This window comes from Camelus dromedarius, chromosome 34 (assembly GCF_036321535.1).
Source record: "Camelus dromedarius isolate mCamDro1 chromosome 34, mCamDro1.pat, whole genome shotgun sequence".
NCBI classification, from domain to species: Eukaryota; Metazoa; Chordata; class Mammalia; order Artiodactyla; family Camelidae; genus Camelus; species Camelus dromedarius.
Window position 1 is genome coordinate 7,276,322 of NC_087469.1, and position 26,121 is coordinate 7,302,442.

At 41.5% G+C, this 26,121-nt stretch overlaps 1 long non-coding RNA gene across 1 annotated transcript in view; it reads left to right on the plus strand.

Annotated features, from left to right (window-relative positions):
• LOC135319905 (uncharacterized) overlaps window positions 1–12,786 on the plus strand; it is a 170,348-nt gene extending 157,562 nt beyond the window's left edge. The window contains exons 3-4 of the long non-coding RNA XR_010378911.1: window positions 7,037–7,090; window positions 12,556–12,786. This is a non-coding gene — a long non-coding RNA (uncharacterized LOC135319905). The remainder of the gene's footprint in view (window positions 1–7,036; window positions 7,091–12,555) is intronic.
• The last annotated feature ends 13,335 nt before the right edge of the window (window positions 12,787–26,121 follow it).

A 26,121-nucleotide genomic window follows, 5' to 3' on the forward strand; every position in this document is an offset into this window, starting at 1 on the left:
AGGCCCCCACTTCCTTGCTGACTGTCAGTTGGGGGTTGTTCTCAGCACCTAGGGGTGTCTGCATTTCTTAGCTCCTGCCCCCTCTATTCATCTTCAAATCTAGCAATTGTGGATTGAGTTCCTTTCACATTTTGAATTTCTCCTGCCTCTTCTGTTGCAGTAGTCTTCTTTCAGGAAATGCTCTCCACTTTTAAGAACTTACGTGATTCGATTGGGTCCACCAGGACAGTACAGGATAACCTTCCAGGCTTAAGATTCATAGCCTTAACCACATCTGCAAAGTTCCTTTTGATAAGCAACACAACATAACAGGCCCCAGAGATTAGGGCATGAACATCTCTGGAGGACCGTTCTATTGTCTACCACAAGCAAGCGCTGGAGAAGAAAGCTAATATCTGATTCCCTGCAGTGGGAGACTTTGATGATTATTCACCAGGGACACAGTATTATCATACCAAACCTCAAATTTTGCCCCTTCTAACTCCCAAAGCATTTGGCTAAACCATTAGCAACCACCTAGTTCCTTAGCTCAGTTTATCACTCTTTCCAGGCAAAGTGGAAAAGGAGATGTACTGGTCAAGGAGAGTTAAGACATCTCTGAGAAAGTCATAAAGGTGTACACTTGTCCCATCAAGTGAAAGGAAATTGCTTCTAGTGTCCTCCATTTGTTGGAAATTGAGGAGAAAAAAAGCATTTGTCAGATTAATAACTCCATACTCAATATCAAGGGCTGTGCTGATTTGTTCTAATAAGGAGACCATGAAAGGAAAAGAACCTGCAGTTAGAGTCATACATTATTAAGCTGACAATAATCCACTGCCATTTTCCAAGGTTCACCTACCCTTGGCAGGATAAACCAAAAAACCAAACGGGCCTGTGAATTGGAGTGTTTTTCAAGTATTTGATGGTGACACTGATTTCCCTGATTCTCATAAGGATGTGGTTTCTGTTCTGATTTATTATTTTGGTAGGAAACATAAAGTGCTTCCCTTTCCCCTTTCTGTCGTAATATCCCTCCCGCTGCTGGTAAAGGGGACTGACTGAGGATTATTGCTGTGTATATTTATTTCATTCATTGACATGCGTTTTGATTCCCATTGATCTATTACCATGACTTAGGTCAAAGCTCCATTTGTCATCTATCTTCCATAAGCTTCCATTCTGGCTGTTAGATCACTGTCGTGTTCTGAGGACCCAGGCATTAGTGTCACTTTAGACCTGATGTGCAATATACATAAAAAGATTTAGATATTTACCTTTTCAGAGGGTAAATATCTACGGCTAACTTCAGACAAAGCTAGGAGGAAGATTCTAAGTGTACACTTGGATATTTTTCCAGAATCTTTCTCAAGTGTACCCAGTCATCCCTTCATTCGTGGGTTTCTGTTTCTTTGAACTTGAGTCCAGGGACAGGGTGAAGGATCAGGACCACGACAACATGGTGGCAGTTGAAGCCAGGCCTCTGCTTAATCAGTAATGTTCATGAAGTAGGTATGGCAGACAAAGAGATGTTCACGAGTATTTAACCTGGCCCATCCATTTCCCTGCCCCCTTGTGGTTAAGTGATAGCATGTGACAAGGTCTGTGAGCAGAAGCAACATGTGAAACTTTGGGGCTGAAGCCCAGAAAAGCAGGTGTGAGTTCTCTGTGTAGTCTCTTCCCCTGCCATGGAAACCATGAAACCAGATTCCAAGATGAAGCAAGCTTGGTCTCTAAGTCACTGTATGATCAGTAGCCATAGAGAGTCACTCAGACCTGTAGCAAACTTTGTGCAAAGGAGAAATAAACCTTTAAGTGCTAAGCCACTGCCACTTGGGGGTCATTTTATTAGCACAGTATATCCTCATTCATTGGCAACGGGTCCTTACAATCAAAGGACTCCATGAGCAATCAACCGCCTTCAATGATCTTGTGGGTTTAGACCATTCTGTCTACCAGGAGGATATTTCTTTCTGTTATGGTAATCAAGCTCATTCTGCTTCTGCCAGTAAGTTTCTCTGCTTTTTTGTTTTTTTTTTCCATCCTGGAATTCTTACATCCCATTGAAACCAGGGAGCCCACTTTAACTGAGAACCTTTCTTAACATCTCTGGACTACATAGAACAGCCACCAGAATATTTCTTAAAGATGCTCAAACTTCTTTTACCAATATCTATCTCAAGACTTCAGTGAAGAGAGATTTTTCTGGGCCCTCCCCAGGGACTTAAGGAGTGAGTGATTGCATGGTGGTTAATTTATTTCAGACCTCCTATATCCCTCCAAATTCAAATTCCTTTATCTACATTAGGTCTAAATATTTATTGAATTTCAAGTTTACTTAGTGAGGGTCAGCATTGATCACAGGTGTCCATTAACCAGTTATAAAAACTATTACATCACGTATCAGCAAACACACACAAAAACGGGCTCGCTAGTAAATTCATTCGTATTACAAACTGAGTCTCTAAAGTTATGTTTCTTTTAATTTGGCAAAGGCCCTCTAAATTCATTCCCATATACATTCCAAAGATTTTGCAGGTGCAAATGAACAGAAGTCTTGCACTTTTGGGAGACAAATTCCTCTCTTCTTTGATCTGATTTATTGTTTTCTCCTTAAGAGCATGCTGTGATCTAATTTAATTGTAGCTTAGGAAAAAAGAAGGGGTTGGAATGAGTCAGAGAGGATAGATCAGAAGGGAAATTGGCTTGTGGTTGTAGGGTAACTCTCTCGGACACGGGCACAGGAAGGTTAGACTGCCATGTAGTCTAAGCTAGTGTTTCAATGTTCTGTTCTGTCCTGATCAGAGGCCCAATCGAAGAGACATTATAAGCTGGTTAATTCAACAGATGTCACAACTTGGCAGTCTACAGGGGAAAAAAAATAAATTCTGATAAATTTGGTTTTCACTTATCTCAATCCTAAAGATGCAACTGAAAAGATATTCTTTCACACTGTTCATAGAAAGCCTGAGAATTTAAAAATTTAAATGCATCATTTAAAAAAATCATCAGATGCCAAGAAAAGTAACTCCCTTACCCTGTAGTCTTGAATTAGCAACAAAAACAATCTCCCAAACTTTGCCCTTCATGAACACTTTATCCCAGATGACACTGAGTAATATTTTGCTGCTGTGTGCCATGAACTAGGATTCTATCTTGGAATAGTGATGGAACATTCATTGCTTTCTGCTCTATCTAGGTAAGATATCCAAGACCAGCTTCTCCATATTTACTGAAGATGTGTTAACTCCCATGTGCTTACATGTGCCAGGCACTGTTCTGAGTGGTTTTCACATATTAACTCTTTGAGCATTAAAATAACTCAATGAGATTGGCATGATTATTATCCATACTTAAAAAATGAGGAACCGATATACGTAGAGGCTAGTTCACACAGCTCATAAGTGGCAAAGCTGGGGATTCAGATCTAGGCAGTCTGGCTCTTCCATGTATTTAGCTGCGGTGCTTTGCTGTCTCTCCATTTGAAAGTGGATTCTTACCAGTTGGTTTGCTGTCATTTTGTAAGATATAGAAACTAATTTTTGCTATCTTAACAAAGTGATGTTTTATTAGAAGGTCGTCAGAATTGACAGAAGCGGGCTAGAAGAGCAGTCGTGGAGAACAAGTAGGAGCTGAGGTCCCTCTCACAGACCAAAGAGAAGGAAGCACGATAATTATTCTGCAGGGGAAACAGTCTGGCCAGGACATTCCTCTTGTCTCTGCTGCTGCCATCACTGCTAACTTCATGATAGAAGCCTAACCATTCCATCATCATATTGCCACTTACTCCAGTGTCAGATTCCAGGGCAGAAGCCTCTGATGTGCTCAGCTTACTCACCTGCCTGTGTTGTGGCTGCCAAGGAACGGAGAGAGGGGGTGTTGAAACTTTTTGGCTTCCCTAGTGGGAGAGAGGTGAAGCCCAGCTTCACAATGAGACTCAAAACAATGAGGAAACTTTACAAACAGCAAAGAGGTTGCTTCACAGACATCAAAGTGCTAACTGTTCACTAAAACTTGTAAAGATCTAAAAGGATTGTGACCCTAAACTCTCATATGTGTCTGAATGCACAAGAAATCAAGGAACAGACATTGCTCAGCCTTCCCACCCTCCAGATCTCTCCCAGATCCACTGTAGAGTTGGATAGACTTCACTGAAGAGAGGTAAACCAGCTACCCCCGTCCCCATTACTGAAACACAGCAAGTTAGACGCAAATTCTAGGCTCACTCCATTTAATGCGAGGCTATTTTTCCAAAAAATTGTGCAAACCCAAGACACACCCTAGACTATTCTGAGCCTGGAGCTAGTTCTCACATCCCTTTGTGGTATTGGTTGCCCACAGTCTCAGAAGTCCCGGCTGAAGCCCCAAACCACCTCGCTCAGCCCCATCTGGCTTTCAGATAGAATATGAACCAGCAGAGTCAGCAATTGGCCCTTAAGAAACTCTGAGCTGTCTAAGCTGTCAGAATAGGCCCCCTGTCTAGATCCTTACACACTCGCCCCCCTGCCCCAGTCAGCCTGGAAGTACTGCAGAAGGAAGCATCAAGACAGAGACTCGGGTGGGGCTGGAGGCAGATCTAATAGGAAAATAACTGAGAAGGGTCTGCTTTTGTTTCTTTCCAACTTTGCCTTGTACGACTCTTGCTCAGCTGCTGTGGCCACTCAGAGCTCTGTCCAGTTGTCCTCAGGGATAAAATCAAGCAGCACAGAAGCCGTGCCTGTGAGGAGCTGATACAAACAGGTGTGGGCTCAAACTTTGGATTTTTGCTTCCTTACCTTGCCCATCCTTATCCCCTCCTCTGGTTGTCTTTCTCTGTGAACAATGGGCAAAGCCCTCAGCTGGTCAGTAGTTTTCAGGGCAAGGAATTATTGTCTGTGTTTTCCAAAGCCTGTCCTCTTCACACCGTGGCTTATCTACTTCCTGCTTCATAAATTCACTGGAACTCCCATAGATGGGGGTCTGACTTACTCATAAAACATTGCCTGACAGATAACTGAAGCGCCCAAACGTCCTGGTGAGCACTTCAACTTGACTACAAAATAGAGTAGATCGTGAATATAGAGAAAGAAATGGTAGTTCCACTTGGAAGAGAAATACTTCCTAAATTACTCCATCTCCAGAGTGATACCCTCTTTATTTTGGAAAGGTTCACTATTCCTAGCCTGCCTACTGGCCTGCTCGTCACCCATATATCCCATAAAGGACCATGCCTGCCAACGTCGAAAGTCAGTCCTTCTGGCACCCACCTGCAGATGTGAGGATGGGGCTCATGAAACCTTCTTCCTCCAATGAGAAGGCAAGAAATACATGGCTGAACAAAGTGTAAAATCCTCATTTTCATCAATTTATTCATCAATATTAATAAACAATCACTAGGTACGTGAGTAAAACCTATGATAGGAAATGAAGTGCAAGGTGAATAAGCAGAGCTGACCACAGATGAAGCAGAGATGATCAGGGAGCAGAACAGAACTTTGTATACATTTTAGAGGTCACTGAAACCATAAAATGATGTAATCAAAACAAAAAGAGAGGGAAGAGGGTATAGCGCACGTGGTAGAGTGCACGCTTAGTACACATGAGGTCCTGGGTTCAATCCCCAGTACTTCCTTCAAAAATAAATAAACAAATAAGCCTAATTACCACCCCCAAAAAAGTAAAAAAAAGAAAAAAAAGGAATATGAAAACTAATACATGTATGTTCATGCATGACTGAAGCATTGTGCTGTACACCAGAAATTGACACATTGTAAACTGACTGTACTTCAATAAAATATGTATATATATATAAAAGAAGGCAAGGAAAGCTATATTATTATTGCTAACTGTAAAAAAAAATCAATGAACCAGTTAACAGTAAAATAAACATGGCTGAAGACAAAGTTGGGTGTTTGAAAGGTAAAAATCAAGAAATCAATAATGTAAAGGATGGAAAACTTTATAGAAAAGTTGAGACTTGGTGACTAGAGGTCTAATCTGAATAAAAAGAATTTCCAGAAAAGAAGAGTGGAGGAAATATAATCAAAGAAAAACAGATGAATAGTTTTCAGAGCAAAAGAAAGACATACACTAGCAATAATGTTTATATTTCCAAGTTTTCTTCTTTTTTGTCTTATTGCTAATATACCTTATTCTTATTTTCTGTTCCCTTAATTATCTCTGTTTATTCTGGGGTTAGTTCTATTTACTCCCTAAGTGTGAGCAGAATAGGTTTTAAAAGATCCACACCTGGACTTCTAGTTTGAATCAAGATGTGAAGTAGCTGGTACTGGAATTACACTCCTACCATAAGCAACTGTAAAAACTGGGCAAAAATATAAAACCTTTTGTCTATAAGCATTAGGGAACAACCATAGCAGAAACACAATTCAAGGGAAAAAGGAATGTACAGGAAGTGAGTCCATCATTTATACTCACTTTGTCCCTGAAGGCATTTTCCAGACTGAAATGCAAAGAGCCTAAGCAGAGTGGTAGTCTATTCGGGCAGGAGAGACATTCAGAGTTCAGATCTGCCAAGAGAGCTACTAATTGAAAGGTTGTATCACAGGTAAGGAGAGACCTGCAAATGAGTTCCCAAAATCTAAATAATATTTTCCTTATTCTTTGGGCAATGTCTAAACTATTCACTCACAGGGAGAGACTCCGGAAGAACTGCAGGTTAGGAGGTAAAGATTGGAATATGACATAAACAGAATGGAAATATCTTGGTGAACCCAATAGACTTTCAGTCAAGACCTAAGAAAGGTCATATTCTAGTAACTAGTAAGTGGCAAACGTTAGAACTCATGGCTACATCCTGAGAATAGTACAAAATTGAGGTAGACCTGCTTAACAAATTCTAAAACTGATCCTCTACAGGATAAAAGTGATCTTCCAGTAATTTTTCTCTTTTACCTTTAAAATAATTTTATTCAGGTTTAATTTACATACAATAAAGTATTTTAGCAACTCATTTTAGTTGTAAAGTTGGATGAGTTTTGACAATGTTACATCCATCTAATCACCACGCCAAAAAAGATGTAGATAATTTCTATCACCCTAAATTTTCATTTTGCAGACTCTTCCTGTTCCTCTGGATTCAGAAAACCACTGATCTGTTTTTCATCAGTAGGTAAGTTTTGCCTGTTCTTTTATGTCCTTTTGTGTCTGGTATCTTTTGCTCACCATAATGTTTTTGAGATCATCTATATTGTTGTGTGTATCAGAAATTTGTTCCTTTTTTTATTGCTGAGTAGTGTTGGATTATAGAAATAGAGTACAATAATCAATGTATTGACAAGCATTTAGGTTACTTTCTTTTTCTGCTCTAGTGAATAAAGCAGCTATAATCTTTCATGTACAAACTTTTTGTAGGCATGTCTTTTCATTTCTTTTATGTAAATACGTAGCAGGGAAGTTTCTTGGTTATAGGAAAGGTACAGGTTTAACTAAGCAAGAAACTGCCAAACTGTTTTGCAAAATGATTGTGGCATTTTACACTCCCACTAGCAATATGTGGGAATTCTAGTTGTTGAACATCCTTGTCAACTCTTAGCATTGTCAGACTTTTAAATTTTAGCCACTCTAATGGATACAGAATACTATCCCATTTGGTTTTTAATTTGCATTTCCCTTATGAATAATAATATTGAGTATGCTTCAAGTGGTATTGGCTATTGTGTATCTTCTTTGTGAAGGTCTGTTCAAATATTTTGCCCATGTTTTAAAATTGAATTATTTGTGTTTTTATTATTGAGTTGTAATACTTCTTTTATATACTCTAGATGCAAATTCTTTATCAGATATATGTATTGTAAATACCTTCTTCCAGTCTATGGCTTGTCTTTTAATTTTCTTAATAGAATCTTTTAAAGAGTAGAAGTTTAAAATTTTCATGGAGTCATGTTTATAATTTTTTTCTTTTATCATTTGTTTGTGTTCCATCTAAGAAACTTTCACTTAACTTAGGTCACAAAGATTTTCTCCTCTGTTTTCTCCTAGAGGTCTATGGTTTTAGACTTTATATTTAGGTTTGTGATCCATTTTCTGTAAATAGTTGTTCATGTTGTGAGTTAAGGGCTGAGGTTCATTTTTGTTCCAGTTGTTCCAACACCATTTGTTGAAATAATTCTTATTTCCCTATTGGATTACCTTGTTGGAAATCAACTGAACATAGATATTTTTCCCACTGATTTCTCATGTTGCATTTGTTTCTATTTTATAGTTTCAATTAATGTCTTTATTGTGATTATGGTTTCCTATAAATTCTTGAGCTTTTTAAAAATAAAAGCATTTTAAATTGTTTGCTAGTTCCATCATTTTTCTTGTTTCTGACTCTGCTTGGTTAACTGATTTTCCCTGTGATTATGGGTTGCATTATCCTGCTTCTTTATATGTCTATTAAATTATGATTGTATGCTAGGCATTGTTAATGTTGTGCTGTTGAATGTCTGCATTTTGTTATTGTTCTTAAAGGGCACCTATTTTTTGGGTGGGGAAGGGGTGGGTTATGTAGGCAGCTAAATTACTTGTTGTTCTGCTTGATCCTTTTGAGGCATTTTAAGGAATTTTGCATGTACATACCTACACTTAACTTTAATTTACCTACTAATAAGATGTAATTCTTTGGGGATCCCTACTTAATATCCTGGGTGTGTTCAACAAGTTTTCTTCACTATATTGGCCAGAATTTTAATGTCTTCCAGCCCTTTGTGAATTCTAGAGTTTTTTTAGCTCATAGCAAACTAATAGTTGTCATTTTCCCCAACATCATGGATTTCACTTGATGATGTGCAATTAGTATTCAGTTAAGAAATCCAGACTACCCCATGCAGATGTCTGAAACTCTCCTTCTGCATAGCTTTCTCCTCTCCAGTACTATACCTCGCTAATTCCAGCCACCTTGGCCTCCCAGAAGTCCTATTTATGTCTCCCCAACTCAGCAAAACTCCTTTTACCTGCTCGAGATGCTTTTCCTTTGAAAAATTGTGGAAGTCTCTTCCTGGAAAAAGGCTGGAGTGAAGAAGGCTTAAAAGGCATGTAGGACATGATCTGAAGGTGTAATATTTATGTACACGGTTTGCCAGAAGTGAGGATACATAATGAGATGATTCAACATTTTGTATAATCCAGTAAATGGCTATAAAATTCAAACCCCATCTAGTTCTATAATTAAAAATTATGAAGCAGTGACCTAATGGAATACTATACAGTAGTTAAAAAGAAACAGATCTATAGATACTATCATAGAAAGATATTGACAATATATTAACTTTTGAAAAGTTTGCATAATGGTATGTATAATAGGATACCAATTATATAAAAAACATACCTACATATGTATTCATGTATATATGTACACACACACATAAGCTTTTATCAATGATTACTCCTAGCGGGAGGTATTTGAGGGGAGGTGTGCCAAAACAGGATGCTTTTACTTTTTAATTGTGAATTTCTGTACTGCAAAGAAAAGCTGTTCTTTTTTAACAGCTAGCTAGCAAGCATTACTTACATGTGTTTTTTTTTTAAATTAGACAACATGCATGACACAGAGTATGCGGTCAATAAATGGTAGCTACTATTGAGAGCGGGTAGCTTTTACTGAACTTACTATGTGTCAGGAATTAGATAAATAACTTGCACATAAATTATCTCCTCTAACCCTCCCCAGCTCCTAAATGCAAGAGGACCCTACCTCTTGACCCTCGCTGACCCTCTTCCTACCATGCTCTCTGCATCTTCTTTCTCAATAGCATGCAAACCCCAGATTTCTGGGGCTGCTCTAACTTTGCTCCAGCAAAAAGAGCCCCTTTGACATGACATTGGCCCAATCCAGGATGGGAGTGGAAACCAGAGGAGTGCTGGCACTGCCTGGGGGGACAGGGGTGTGCAGGTGGCATGCCCAGTGCATTTAGAAGAGGATTAAGAGGGAAACAGTGTGGGGGCTGGGCGTGATGTGCATGTGCCGTCTTGTCTGGGATTAGTAGTAATGTATCTGCTGGGGTGATGGACACATCTGCCGTCGTTTACTCGGAGCCCTGTCAAACTCGCAGGCCTGGATTAAAGCAAAATCACACTGGGTGAACATTGCTAATTTAGCTACTCCCCCCCCCCCCTTTTTCTTCCTCATCTTCAAATTTTAATGTGAATGCTGCAAGAAACCATTTCTTTCCAACATGGTGATTTGGGAAAGGAGCCTCAAATTCATATACCCTGGAAGGGAGGGGAGACGAGGAGTCCAGGACCAGAACCCAGAGCCTGAGAGGTCAGGTCCATTGCCAGAAGGGAATAAGAAGAGAAAGAAGAGAGAATGGGGTGGGAGGGGCATAGAGGAAATGTGAATTTCCACAGTACTTCCTGGTATAAGTAGATTTGGAACACTGATGCATTAAAGCAAAAAACAACCATCTCTTCTGGGAATAAAGCAGAAACCCCCATGTATATTTCAGTCCCCAGTTCTCTTCCACCTCCCAGAGGATCATGCTTTTCTTCTCTTTTGCCCCATCCTTGAGGCTGGCTCCCTACTTCCTCAGTGTCCTCACTGCCAGAGGCTTCGTTGCAAAAGAACATCACTGCAGTGTGAGCTGTTCTCAGGCGCGTCAGTTACAGGTGCACCGAAGCCAGGCTCTCAACAAATTCGGCTGCTGGATTTCACGCCTAATGCATTCCTTTAGCTCAGTCTCTGGTTAACTCAGTCATTTCTTGCTGGCTGCCCAAGTCCTGCCTCTCAGTGCTGAGTCAAAGGGCTCCCCTCACAGCCTCTGGAATCCTATCTTAGAGATTCTGTCTTTCCTTGGTTTCAGCCCAGAACCTATTTATCAAAGTCAAGTCTTCAGGCTTTTTGTTGGTCTAAACAAGATCTTGGGATTTCCCCCTCACTCCACCTTAGTTAGGCTTTTCTAGACAATACGCTCCTTTCTGCTGTCCCTGGGTATTTGATTTGCCTCAGCTCATTCTGCCGATTCCTCTTCGGTGTCTTACATTTTTCTCAACTTCCCTTTCCTTCTAACATCTTCCAGACAGCAATGTCTTTATTTACCAAGAAGAAACATTACAAGAAAACATACTTTTTTTTGAAATGTTATAGCCAGATGTAGAAATAGTAAATGAGGTCTAGGAATAAATGTCAGGATGCCAGATAAAGGGGATTAAGGTCTGAACAATCTTTAAAAACACAATAAAATCAAGCTGAAAGTCAACATGGTATCTTGGGACAAAGGGAGGAGATGGCAGGATTAGGCTAAGGTTAGGAGACCTGGAGAAGACAGCAGAGCTGGTCTCAAACCAGAAAGGGGGGCAGGGGAGAGTGATGAGAGGCAGGGCTGCAGCCCACCTCTCCAGGAGGCAGGCGCTCTTGGGGTCCTAAAGATAGTGACTGAGATGGACTCTCTTGTACCCTCTCCAAGACTTGGAACATCAACAGCCACAGATGGCTGTTTGCCTTCTCCCCAACCCAATCTAGCAGAGCAGGGACCGTTTAGTGGGGGCAGTCCCTCTGATTACTGCTCCACTCCATCTCCAGCAAAACAAAAGGCGCTTGCAAAGAGCTAAATCAAATTCACCTTCAGAACTCGCAGAATCTGGCTCATGTGATTTCAAGTCCTCCCCCCACCACCCGCCCCCACTTCCCCCCAGAGCTTGCCACCTTCTTGCTGAAGTCTCAAATTCTTTTAACAAGAGAAAAAGTCTTTCATGCCACAATTAGGGATAAAAGACATGAAATGCAAACGCCTGGCTGAGCTCCAGTTGGAGAATAATCAATCAATCCTTGGAATATAAATTACTAATATCAGATTCTTTCCTGGTATGAAAGAGGGAGGAGGGGTAAAAAGGCAGAATGATATTGACACCTGAAATGGGGGTTGCCAAGGAGATGGGAGCTGAGGAGGGGCAATCCCTTCCAGGTACATAACACCTTAAGGTTTGGAGAGAGAGTGTGTGTGTACGCTTTGTGTCACTTACTGCTTAAAGCTCTGAGAGGCAGGTATTTATATCCTCCTCATCATTCACAAGAGGAAACTGAGGCTCAGATATGTCAAGCAACCATTCCCCTGGCCGACGGCTGCTAGACCAGAGATCTTAAATTTGTACTTGAACCTAAGGTTCTGACTGCAAGCCCAGTGATGTTTAAAATTGACCCATGCTGCAGAAAGAAACTGGCAACAAAAGAAATATCCTACCAATTTTTACAATTTTGGCTAAGACTTGTTGATTGCAACTGGGGGAGGACACATGAATCTGTGCAGGGAGTAATTTTAGTACGGAGCTGCCAAGGCAAGTAGCCTGCTTTGCATGATTTATGAAGACTTAAAAAAAGAAAGGTTGAGTGTTGACTTTGTTAAAAAAGAAGGAGCTTCATTTCTGGGAATTTGCTGTTTGAAGTACCCCCATCTTTTCATTAATGTACTCTCTCCTCACAGAACTCCATTGACCTTTTCTTCTCAATCAGCCTAGGTAGTCCAGAGCTTAAATTCTTTCTAGTTTAGTATGGATATTTATGCTTATTTTTCTTAATTTTTTAAATTGAAGTATAACACTCATACAGAAACATGTACACAGCATGAAACCAGAGCTCTGTAAATTATCGTCAAACAGATCCCTGTGAAGCCATCACCCAGATGGGGAGATAAAACACCTCTAGGATCCCAGAAGCCCCCTTCCTACCCTCTTCATCAAGACTCTCTGCTCTCCAAAGATTACTCGTATCCTCGCTTCTAAGATTATAGGTTGGTGTTGCCTATTTTTTGGACTTCATATAAATGAAATCACTCGGTATTTATTAGTTTGTGTTTCACTTATTTTGATCAATATTATAACATGTGAGATTCACCCATGTCATTGTGTGCAGTGTAGACTGTTTACTTTCATTGCTCTGTGGTATATCATTGTACAAATAAACCACATTCATTGACTTAGTCTACTGTTGGTGGAATTTGGATTGCTTCCAATTTGTGCTACTATGAACAGTGCCTCCATGAACATTCTTGTACGTAGGTTTTGATGCATATATGCATATTTCTGCTGGCTGTATACCTGGGACTGAAACTGTTGGGTCATAGAATATGTGTAAGTTTAAGTTTAGTAGATAAAACCAAGCTGTTTTCCAAGTAATTGTACCAAAGAACAGTCCCATCAACAACCTATGAGTGTTCAAGTTGCTCCACATCCTTGCCAACACTTGGCATTACCAATTTTTTTTAATTGAAGTATAGTCGGTTTACAATGTTGTGTTAATTCCTGGTATACAGCATGGTGATTCAGATATATATGTATATTCCTGTTGCTGAAACATGGCCTCTGTACCCCGCTTACTGAATTGAGACTCAAGGATAGAGTTTTGGATGAAGCAGAAAAGGCAGCTTTATTTCTTTGCTAGGCAAAGGAGGTCTCAGTGGGCTAATGCCTCTAAGACTGTGAGCCAGCTGGGAAGAAAAGGCAGGAAGTTTTGTAGTAAAAGTTCAAGAGTTCAAGGGATGGAGCTAGTTTCCAAAGAAATTATAACAAATTGTGGCAAAATTGTTCATATTTTTGCAGATGTAGTGGTCCCCTTCCCTCCACTGGGTATGAAGTTCACCTCCAGCTTTGGGACTCTTTTAATACTCTTGTACCTAGAACAAAAGATGCATAGGAAGGGGGTCCATGGAAAAAAAGCTCTAGAGAAGAACTTGTGCAGTTTAAAGTCTGGTTGATAAATCCTTTTAGCCTTTTAAGCAGGCTGAGGCCTGGGACCTCCTGCTGCAAGCTGAGGCCTGCAGCTTGAGCAACAGGATACAAGGAAACCCCAAAGAGCCATAAAGAAACTGCAGACATGTGCAGCAGGGACCAGTTATGAAAACAAGGCATTGGGGTCAAGAGGAGGACACTGGGGTCAAAAGCAGGGCGCTGATTATGATCCCCACATGCAGCACCACAAGGGGGTTGGGTGGACCACCCAAGCCTCCCTCCTTTCCAGCCTAACCCTGGACAGCAAGAATAGGAGGGAAAACCCCTTTAAGTCATTATACAGTTAAGCAGGTACAAACACCATCACAGATATCAGATGGTCACCGATGACATTCCTTTTCACATATTTTTTTTTCATTATAGGCTATTACAAGGTATTGAATATAGTACCCTGCACTGTACAAAACAAAAGTCATTACCTATCTATGTAGTTTTAGCCGCTCTGGTAGGTGTGTAGTAATATTTCACTGTGGTTTCAGTCTTTATTTCCTTGATTACTAATAAGGTTGATCATTTTCTTATGTTAACTGGCCATTAAAATATCCTTGTTTATTAAGTAACTTTCTCACCAATTTTTCTATGGTCTGTCTGTCTTTTCCTTCTTGATTTATAAGAATTCTTTATATATTTTGGATTGGGTCCTTTGTCAGTTTATGTGGATTGCAAATAACTTCTCTGGCTCTGTGTCTGCTTTTTCCCTATTAATGGTATCATTTGATGAATAGGAATTCCTAATTTTAATGTACTCTAATTTATCCATCTTTTCCTTTATGTTTAGTACTTTTGTGTCCTTTCAAATAATTCTTTTTTTTTTTCCTCCTTGGTACTTAGAGATAATGTCTTATAGTGTCATATAGAAGTTTTACAAAAGGTGGTGTTGCCTTTTACTTTTAGAAAAAACAAACCATCTGAAATTGAGTTTTGTACAGGCTATATTGTAAAGGTCAAGTTTTATTTTCTTTTAAATGGCTAGCCAAGTGTTTGAACACCATTATTAAAAACATTGTCCTGTCCCTACTATTCTGCAATGTCAGACCCGATGCTCATATATGTATAGTAATTTCTAGACTCTCTTCTGTTCCACTTGTCTATTTGTCTATCTTTGTACTAATAGCACATTACCTTGATTATTGTAGCTTAATGATATGATTCTTTGTCAAGAATGTCTTAACTTCTTGACCTTTTGCAGTTCTATATAAATTTTAGAATAAGATTTTCAATTTCAAAAAGAAAAAGGAAAGAGGGAAAATTCATTGGCATTTTGATTAGGATTAAATTGAATACATAGTTAAACTTGGAGATAATTAATATTTCTGCACTATTTCATTTTTCATTGTTGGAAATTATATATATCTCACAGTATTTAGATCTTTTTTTCCAATAATGTTTTATAAGGGTTTTTGTATGTTTTTGGTTTGTTTCATTGCTGTTGGTGGTGGTGGTGGTTTATGTGTATGTACAAGTCTTTCATATCTTTCATTAGATTTATCCATAGCTATTTTATGTTTGCTGATTCTATAATGAATGCCTTATAATTATCTGAAAACTATTACTTTAACCCTTTGTTGATATTATACAAGCATATACTTGATTTTTGTATATTGACCTTGTATCTAGCAACCTTGCTAAATATAATTTTAAAATTCAAATTATCTGTATATTCTTTTCAATTTTCTATGTACAAAATATTACATGCAAATGTCAACAGTTTTAGTTATCTTTTTATAATTATGATCTCTTTTTTCTTGTTACATTGGCTAGAATCTCTAGTACAATTTTGAACAGAAGTAAATCCTTGCTTTCTTTCCCTCTTCAAAGGCAAATCTTCAATATTTCTTATTAAGAATGATGTTCACTATTTTTATAGTTACCTTTCTCATAGAGTAATTCCATTCTATTTCTATTTTGCTTACAGCTTTTATCATCAATATGTGTTAGATTTTATTAATTGTCCCTCTTGCCTCTATTGAGAGGATCATATTTCATTTCTTCTTTATTCTGTTATTGTGGTGAACTAGTTTTTTTTTTTCAAACATTAAACCAACTTTGCATTTTTATAATAAATATTCCTTAGTCTTAATGGTCTTGTTTTCATATATTCCTGAATTCTGTTTGATGATATCATGTTTAGGATTTCTGTCTAGGTTTATAAGTCAGATTGATTTAGACTTTTCCTTTTTTGTAATATCCTTGTTAGCTTTTGATATCAAGGCTTGCTAACCCCTTAAATGAGCTGGGGAGTATTCCCTTTTTTTTAAAGTCTCTGAAAAAGTTTTTGTAAAATTCTTGCTATCTTTCCTTAAATTTGGTAGATTTCAATATAGAAACCACCTAGGCCTGAAGCATGTGTGTGTATGTGAACATTTTAAACTAGATTTAACTTCTCCATTAGATGTGGAACTATTCATATTTTCTCTTTTTTTATATTAGTTTTAATACATCTTATCTTATTTATTTTTAGGAATATATCTATTACCTCTGTAGTTTCAAGTCAATTGATATAATTTTGTTTAATTAGCTTCATGTTTCTAGTCCTGAAGAATCTGTAATAACGTCACCTTTTCATTCCTAATATCTGATTCTGTTCTTGTACCTGATCAGAAGTGAATTTTTTTCAGACCCTGGGGATTAATGGATGTAGAAATGTTCACCTTTGTGTTACTAGTCTCAGCACTCAGTTCTGACCTCTTACCATCACCTTTAGACACCAACTCCAACTCAAAAAAGGCAGAGGGAGTCCCTTACGTACTACAGGCCATCACCACCAATTCCTTATTTCTGCAACTTGACTTAAGTATTTTTAGATGAAAATTCATGTATTTTAACTTTTATTAAAGTATAATATACATACACAGAAGTGTCCATATCATACAACTCAATGACTCATGGGAAACACATCTGTACAAATGAGTATACATCTGTATAATCAGCACACGTATTGAAAAATAAAGCATTTCAAGTATCCAGCAGTCCTTCTCATGCTTCCTTCCAGTTATACCTCCTTCAAGGGTAACCACCATCCAGATGTCAAACAGCATAGATTGGTTTTACCTTCATGTAAATATCTGTCTTCCTTCACTCAAAATGATGTCTTTGAGAATTACTCCCATCACTGCATATAGGAGTAGAATGCTCATTCTCCTTGCTGCATAGTAGTGCGTTGTACTGATGGAACATAACTTTCTTATCTGTTTTACTATTGATAGGTATTGGGATACTTTCCAGATTGGTGCTATTACAAGTAGTTTTGCTATGAACACTCTTGTACATGTCCTTTGGTGAACATATGCATGCGTTTTTCTTGGTTCTAAACTTAGGAGCAGAATTGCTAAGTCATATGGTTTGCATATGCTCCACAACAGAATAAATAACCTGCTGCCAGAAAGTCTGAAAAAGTGATTCTATGAATTTACTCCTTACTAGCAACGTATGAGAGTTACATTTGGGCTGCATCCATGCCAACACTTGATATTTTCCTTCTCCTAAATTTTACCATTTGGTGGCATGGGTAGTGGCATTGCATTGTGATTTTTAAATGGAGTTTTCCTGATGTCTAATAAAATCAAGCACCTCTTTGTGTGCCTGATAGCTACTTGGAGATCTTCTTTTATGTTTATGCAAGTCTTTTGTTCATTTTTCTATTGGATTAATATTTATTTTTTTCATCATTATGAAAAATAATGCATGTTCATGGTAGAAGATTTGGAAAACACAGAAGAGTATAAAAACAAAATACAAATTGCGTATGATTCCATTAATATTTAAACAAGATATTTATAATTCTACCACGTTATATCATGTAATATAGTAATTATAGTTGTAAAGTGGTAATAAAAGAATATAGTGATGTTTATACTATTCAAAACAATGACATTGACACCTATTTTATTTAGGGCCCTCCAAAACACACAAATTGGAAATGAAGGGAGGTAATTTTTTTTCCCTCAGCCTTAGAGAGGTTGAAGATATTAGCCCCTGAATCTCATCCCTGATCAGAGGTGCATCGCTAGCTGGTCACAGGGTCAAGTCTATTCCCGGCATCTCTGGGATCTGAAGAAGGCACAGTTGGGGATCATTTGTGCCAAGTTTGTTCCCTCTCCGAGTTCATGGCTTCACCACCCTCCCTCTTTCCTGAGCCAGACACCCGAGTCAAGTCTTACTCCTTTATTTCACAGAGCTGAACTTTCACAAGTCCAAAACCTCTTCTTTCCCACTGCCAGTTCTCTAGTTTGAGCCTCCTCTGTCCTTGGAATTATTTCTCTCCCACTTGACTGATTTTCTTGTCTCTATTCTTACCTTACTGCCTACCTCGCAACCCAGTTCAGTCCACTCTTTACATGCTAGGCAGCCTTTCTAAAACTCCAAATCTAACCATGTCACTTCCCTGCTTATACCATCTAAGAGGCTTCCCAGTGTCGTCGGGTAAGTCCCAACATCTTCACATCGCTTGCTTGGGTGCCCTAATCTGGTTCTTGCTTTCTTTATCCCCAGCTCCTGTCACTGACAGATCAGAGACTTCCATGCTTCAGAGCTTTTGTTCAAAATCTCCCTGCTTGAAATGCCCTCCTCTGGCTTCTCCACCTTGGAGAAATCCTGTGCACATCGCCAAGACCTGGGTCAAGTGCCGTCTGAGCTCCTAGACACGATGAATCTGCCCTCTCCCAGTTGGTTGTACAAACCACTTGGCCCGCCGAATTGCTACTGTGACTTTGCCTCCCCAGCCACACAGTACGTTTCTCAGACCTTTATATCTTGCATTTCAAGCACTTGGCACAAGGTCTGAAGTATAATAGGTGTTCAATAAACGTTGAAACAATGCCCAAAGGAATTAATAAGAGGTAACAAGAAAAGGGAACTAACATTTGTTAAGAACTTGCCACGGACCAGACACTTTACCTATATTCTCTCTTTTAAACTTTCCAACAATCCTATGAATTAGGTGGTATTTTTCCCGTTTTTATGAATGAAGGGATGAAGGCACAGAGAAATTGAATAATTTGCTCAAGGTCACACAGCTAATAAATGGCCGAGCCAGGATTTAAATCGAAGTCTGGAAACCAACCTGGTTGTTTACCCTCAAAGAGATGATCATAATCATGATAACAATCATGATCATTCTGATGAACATACTAGTAAAATGGTCAGGGCACTTTACATGTGTGTCTCAATTGCTGGTTCATAAAGCCCTTTCGCATCTGCTCCTGTTCCCGGGGCCCATCACACACAGGTGAAGCTGGCAGAAGCAGCCTCCAATTCTAAGCGATGAAGAAGATGAAGTCTGAGGTCGCAGTCTTCGCCAGCAGCCCAGCTGTAACTTAAGTCCAGGTCTTCCAGCTTTAAATCTGGTGGGGGATGGCGAGGAGGACAGGATCCCAAAGGAAGAAGTGCTTTGAAGTAATAAGCTGGCTGCTTACCCTGCCAGACATCCTTTCCGTTCCCCGTGCAAGTCTGCCGGAGCCAGGGCAGCTCCTAGGAGGTGGAAAAAAAAAATCACAGGCTGAAGCTTTCCACCATTTTGGGAGGGTGGGGAATTCTTTGCTTAAGAGCCATTGTTTGACTTGGCAAGAAAAAAAAAATCTTTTTTGTTTTAAATAACAAGAAGAGAAATCAGTATGTATCAATATATATATATATTTTTAAGAAAAGCTCCATGGAACCCAGACCAGCATAGCAAGCCAAAAGCCCTCCTGGGCGGCCGCCCTGTGTGAGCCACCCCTGGGTAACCCCCTATAGGCGCTGCCCACCGGGCCTGCCTAGGGAATCTCCCATCTCCGGGAAGAAAAGGATAAAAACAACACAAATTCTCTAGGAGCCTCATTATTCAAACAGTTCCAGAAGCAGTGAGAGGACAGCGGTGACTTTGGGAGAAACACAATCTTATCTCCAGGGTGAATAGGACCATTTGTTGTTTCCGTCCAGGAAAGCAGGACAGCACAGAAAAGAATGGCAGAACTCAGAGGAGAAGGGCGCCAGAAGCCAGTGGCTGATCTAAAAATCCTCTGCAGAAACAATGCCTTCTCCGGGGATGAGCTGCAGCCCCTTCAGAAAACAAAAGCTCTCGCTGAGGAAATTGGTCTTTTGCGGTTCTGGCAAGAAGCAACCCAGATAAAGCCAGCCTGGCCTGACCCTCTGCCTTCAAGCAAAGGAGACGCAGAACTTGTAGGGAAATGGGGGCCCTTTGGCTAGGCTCCCTCACTTCCCTCTGATTTTCCAGTTTCCTCCACTGAGACCTGCAGGCTTCTCCCCACCGGGGGCCCCAGGACATCCTGGTCACCCGCTACCGAGTCCCCTTTCAGTGTCCCTCTGTGGCCTGTGGTCTGTCCCTTTCTTGTTCCAGCCAAAACCAAAAGCTTCTGTTGGGTCTGGAGGCCTCTAACATTTTTCTGACAATTTCTGAGCTCAGGCTAAAAATACAAACTGGCCTGGGACTTTGAAGCAAGCCCAAGCCTTGCCCTTACTTGAACCGGTTTGGCCCTGCTCAGCTGGCCAGCAAAAGCCCCCGCCCACATTTCAAAGACAGCACAGCGGGACACAGGGCAGGCCACCAGCTTGCAGCTGCCTCTCCTGTGAGATCACCGGGGGTCCCTCGGGTGGCCCCGAGTTCCCCTTTGTTCCCCGAGACCTGACCTTGGGATGCCCTCTGAGCTGGCTTTGCAGAGTGGTTTTTCTTGATCGTTCCCCAGTTTGCATTTAGATAGGACGTGGGAGAAATCATTTGGTGAGAAGAGGGTCCTGAGGACCTTTTGAGATTCTGTTTACAGAGATAGGGAGTGAATTTTCTTTAGATTGCGGGTCTAACTGGGGCGATTGCTGGATTATGGGAGCGACCAGAGCCTCTCTGAGCTTCCCCGAGCCTCCCTTCTGCAGTTGTTCCTATTAATAACCACATCAATGGCCTGGAGGAGAAACCACATCCAGGAGCAGGGTAGAATTCATTCTACCCACAGTCTGGGGGATTTAAAAAAAAAAAAAAAGCCAGGCTATTCCTAAGGCTTCCATTGGGCAGGGCTCAGGCACCTCCGGCATGAGATGGTCTGTGTGTGCGAGGCCAGGCTTGGAGAAGAGAGAGCATCCTTTCCTGGGGGAAGCCCCTTCTCGGCACCGGGGCTGTCGGGGAGCAGCCACAGTGTGCACGGCCGCTGGGCACACAGGATGGCGACCAGACTGAATAGAGCAGCATTTGTTGATACTAATAACCAGCTTGCCTCTTCCAGTTTCCTCCAATAAGACCTCCACGCTTCTCCCCACTGGGTCCCAGGTTTGGGGGGTTTCCAACTACTCTTTGGAGCTAACCACGAGCTTCCTCACTCCTTATCCTTATCCTAGAAAGTTCTTCCAACGAGAAAGTGAAGTAGCAAGAATATTAACAAAAGTGATCTCTTACTGAGCACCTACTGTGTGCCGGGCAGAGATGAAGGGCTTTACACAATAGAGAGTGTAAGCACAGAAGGCTACAGACCCTCAACAGAGCTAGAATGGACTTGGGGGTCTCCATGAGGTGTTGAAATTCCAGGAACAATTTTGCATGTAAGCATGACTGAGCTTGTTTCTGGAGTGCAAGGTCATGACTTCTATCCAGTTCTTAAAGGCATTTAGGAACCACTGCTTTAGAAATGAGGTTTCAGGTTCTGTGCTGGTTTCATCCCAGGGTCAGTCCCCATCCCGGCAGGTTTAGATACCCTGTTTCTGTTGTCACATGGCACTTTGCAAATGCCTTCGTTGGAATAACTATAAAATTGAATTGTATTTTAAAGGGCTCTTTCTACATTTCCCCCTTTCATTAATTAGATTATAAACTCTTTGAAGACAGCATTGCATCTTATTCACAGTTTTATTTCTGGTGCCTAAACTAAGTTCAGGTCCTTAGTAGATGCTGAGTAAGATTTTGTTGCACGAATGAATGAATTACTACAAAGGTGCCTCATAGTGAAACTGCTCTGGTTTAGGTATGAGGATGTTAACAGAGTGCAGTGTGGGCTGGGGACGGTGGGTCCTCTCAGACGTGGCAGTGGAGGAAGTGTGTGCAGTGACTCAGGGCTGGCTTGCAGAAAAGCAGAGGCAGCCTGAGTGTTGGGCACAGAGCCAAGAGAAGCCGTGTCCTTGCACGCTGGTGGCACGTGGATTTGGCTCCGGACCGGAACATCTCATGTGCGCCTCTCTCTGCCAGCACCCCTGTGCCTTCACTTTCCACGGCGTCTATTAATGATAAAAGTCCCCGTGGTTTATAATTACCAGTTTGACAAGTTCAGGAGTTCTCTGTTAATTATTATAATTAGCTTTCACTCAGTGCGACTTCGGGAGTTTAACAACAATATTAACAACGGGAGGACGACAATCAGGAATTGACTACAAAGAATTGACTGGAAAGACTTCCTTCTGCTGTCAGGGAAACTTATTAATGAAGGCAAATCCTGCATAGCAGCTCCCCTCTGTCAGCCTTAACTCGGCAACTGGGTCTAAATCTGCCTTGGGGAATTGAAAACTACGGTTGCGGCCAGTGCTTGCAAACCCCAAGTTTAAAATTAACCAGGGAAGAAAGAAGAAGCCACTGAAGTGACAGCTGTGGGCTCCTCCTTGACCAGAAATAGAGCCGAGTCAGCACTCAGGGAGGGATGTACCGACCAAAGCTGCCGCTCGTGGCTCCGGACCTGGTTCATAGGGAGCACAGACACGCACGAGGTGTTAGGGGTGGAAGGAAGGAGGACAGGGCTGGGCCATCACTGGGAGTAGCCAGCCCACCCTGAAACTGTGACGCAGAGGGACACTTTTCTGCCTGTCTCTCATTGCTGTTCATTCCCATGGCTGGCTAGTCCTGAGTCTCTCACCTGGATATGACCAGACTTCACTGGACTCCACTCCATTTTCCAGTTCTACTCCAAACTCACAGTCCTGCCAGATTACCTTTCCTGAAGGATGGTTTTGATGACCTCACTTCTCATCTCCCAAGTTTTCAATGGTTTCCAATTACTCACTAAATACAGTCCAGAATCTTCATTTGAACATGTCTACTCATATAGGTCCAACTTGCCTTTCCAGCATTGCCTTCTAATTATTCCCTTAGTCCTTCACTCAGACAATAAATACCCACCAAGTGCCCGCTCAGTATCAGACAGTGTTTCAGATGCTACAGCATCAACCACCATCAAGGCAGATGAGTCTTTGCCTTCATGGCATTTTAACTCTAGTGGAGGGAATCAGAAAGTAAACTCATATATTAATAAATAGGATCACCCAAGAAGATGATGAGTCTGCCATCATCATCATAACTCAAACAGGTTGAAGGCATAAAGCATGAACAGGAGAGGTCTTCACAGGTGGTACCCATGATGCAAGAACAGCATGATGAGGAGATGGTCTCCTGAAGAACATTCCAATCCGAGGAACGGCAAGTGCAGTGTCCCTAGGGGGGACTGCTTGACACGTGGGAGCACAGCAGGAAGGCAGAGGGTGAGGCATGTGGACAGAGGAATGGGCTGCAGTCAGGGAGGTTGGCAGGTGTGCATCATGAGGACTTGGGGAACCACAGAAAAACAAGAGCATTAATTTCTGATGTGGAAAGAAATCTCTGGAAGGTTGAAGCACATTCTTTTCCTTTGGGTACGATGGACCCCTGCTGAGCTGAGCATCCTAGCCTCTGTTGTCCTGCCAGGCACAGCTTCTCTCACAGGGGCCAAGGTTCTTGATCTTATGAGGATAATGCCCCTTCAAGTTCATTCTTCTTTGACCAATCCCTGGCTCTTCAATAACAAACTTCCTTGTGCTAATGGGTATAAATGGATGATCTTGGCTGGGCTCACCAGCTCGCCTGGCCCCAGGATTTCAGACTGGACTTCAGGGCTGCTCCACGTGTCTTCATTTTGGGGCCAGCTGAAGGGTAGCTGCTTCCCTGGGCACGCTCTTCTCATGGTGGGTCGCAGCACCTGGGGGCATGCCAGGTCTCTCCAGCTGCTTTAAAGCCTCCCCTCCCATCTTGTTTGTTAACACATCATTGGCCACAGCAAGTCACGTGCCCAAGCCCGACATCAGTGCACCTTTCCTCAGTGGGGTCACTGCAGAGGACAAAATAAGATATATAAGCATATTACAGGGAAGTGAGACTCGGGATCAATAACTCAACATACCACACTTCCATTCTATTTGCATTTCTCCAGGCCTCTTGGAAAGATTGTCTAAAGTCACCCTTTTGAGGGGATTCTACCAGTGGGGAGTACTCTGGGTTCCTAGGAAAGCGTTTTGTATCCCTTGTGCAGCCACAGATGCTCAGAGCAGGATCTGCTTGGCAGTAAAGCAGGAAGGAAGGAAACTACTATTTATTCAGCTTCTATCATAGGCCAGGCACAGTGATAGCCTTCTGGTTAAACAAGTACTTCTCTACCCGCTGTTTTCCAACCTCCTCCCTACCATAATCCAGCGACCACCAAGGAACAGAAAAAGAAGAAATCCATGGGGGCAAAGGGACCAGAAAAGTAGGATGGTGGAGCAAAGAATGAGAAATGTTAAGAATTTTTTGGAAAATGGAAAGCAAGCTGGAATGTCGATGATGCAGCAGACTGAAGAGAGCTGAATCTGAGACCCTGCCGAAGGGTTTGACAATGTGCAGTGAGGGACAGTCCTGAAAGCCTTTGGGAATGGCAGGGTCCGCGGAAGTGTGGATTGGGAGTGAGGCGCACACACAAGACTGGTTAAGGAGCTCTTGGACCCCCAGATCTTCTCCATCCTCTGCAGACAAATGACTTCTCTTCCCTCAACCTGGCAGGGAAGTTTGTTTTCTGGAGAAAGTGAGTGAGGAAATGTCTATATTAAGGGATATCAGGCAAGGGAGACACAATGGGAAAAAGATAGTAGTAAAGGGTCATCTGAACTCCAGTGGCTACTCCTCTTCTCTGCTCCCTCAACTCTGCCAGGAGGTAGGAGGGTTGTTCTCTGGGGAAGATTAGTCCTAGAGAAAAGCCCTGTGGACACCGACGCTTGAGAATCCCAAAGACATGGGCCCTGTCCTACAGACTAGTGGACCCAAGAGTTGACAAGTCCTCATGCATGGAGTTTGCAGTCAGGTTTTAGTGCCTCATCCTCAAGGATCACCAAGGATCACCAGACATTCGGGGAAAGCATGAAAGCAGTGCCCAGACCATCAGGGAAGGAAATTCAGAGGGAAAGAAAGCAACACAGGGAGCAGAAATAAAACATGAGGGAAAATATAATCCCTGTCAAATCTGTGGAAAGATACAAGAAGGCTTGCCTTCTTAGAAATTAACACAACATTGTAAATTGACTATATTTCAATTAAAAAAATGCAACCACAAAAAAGTATTGCCCTCAGGAAACAAGAATAGGGTACTATTTTTTTTTTTAAAGGAACAATGAGATAACAGGAAAGAGCTCTTGAAAGATAAAGCTACAGTGACCAAAAAAAAAAAAAAAAAAAAAAAAAATCAATGAAAGATTTGTGAAATAAAAGAGAGAGAATGTATCACCCAGAAAATGAAAGCGAAAGACAAGGAAGTGAAATGGAAGAGAAAAGGCAAATATATTTGAAGTAAGTGACTGTGTTGTACTGATTAATTAGAATGACTGTATAAGGTAGGTGCAATTTCTTCTGTTTTCTGGAAGGGAAACTGAGGTTCCGGGGAGCCTTAGTCATCGTCCCAAGATCACACATGGCAAAATGACAAAGCTAGAATTAAACCCACGTCTCATGACTCCAGAGCCACGTCGTGTCTGCTCAGCTTTACCCCGAGAGGAGCAGGCCCAGCAGAGCTCAGCAAGAAGACGCGGTGTGGGAGGGAGCTGAGAAGCCAGCTGTGTTGGAGGGCATCATGTTGCCACCTTCGTGGCACCTGGTAACTCTAAGGCCCACGCTTTTGTGATGCTGCGTAAGAGAGACATCACATGCACTGCAGGGGGCCTCAGAACAGGCTCCTTTTCTCTTCCAATCTGCACCGGACCTGAAATCCCACTAATTCTTTGTCCTGGGTTTTTATCTGATAAAGTTCTGAGCATTCAAAACACAGAGCTGTCCTTTGCTGAGACTTAGTGGGGCATTTTCATAAAGTGACAGTGGGATCGGAGAGACAGCTATACATCAGACCGTTCATCCAGGGGGATTAGGCAATGACATCTATTTCAAGTCAAGGGAAAATGTAGTGTTGGAGGAAACATAACCAGTAACAACCGGGACTGGCAGATCTTCTGATTAATGGGCCTCGGCTCAGCTGCTGGTCATGGGCAGTGGAAGAAGACAAGACCTCCCGGCAGACCTGTCTCCCGTTTCCTGGGAGAGAACAACTAGGAGGCAGTGGCTTCCTGTGGATGAAATGAGACCTGGCAAGATAGACGCTGTGGGGCTCTACACCCCATAGAAGTTTTCACTCTCTGGTCTCCCTGCCCTCCTTCCATCCCTCCTTCCTCCTTTCCTTCTTTCCTTTCTGTCTCCCTTCC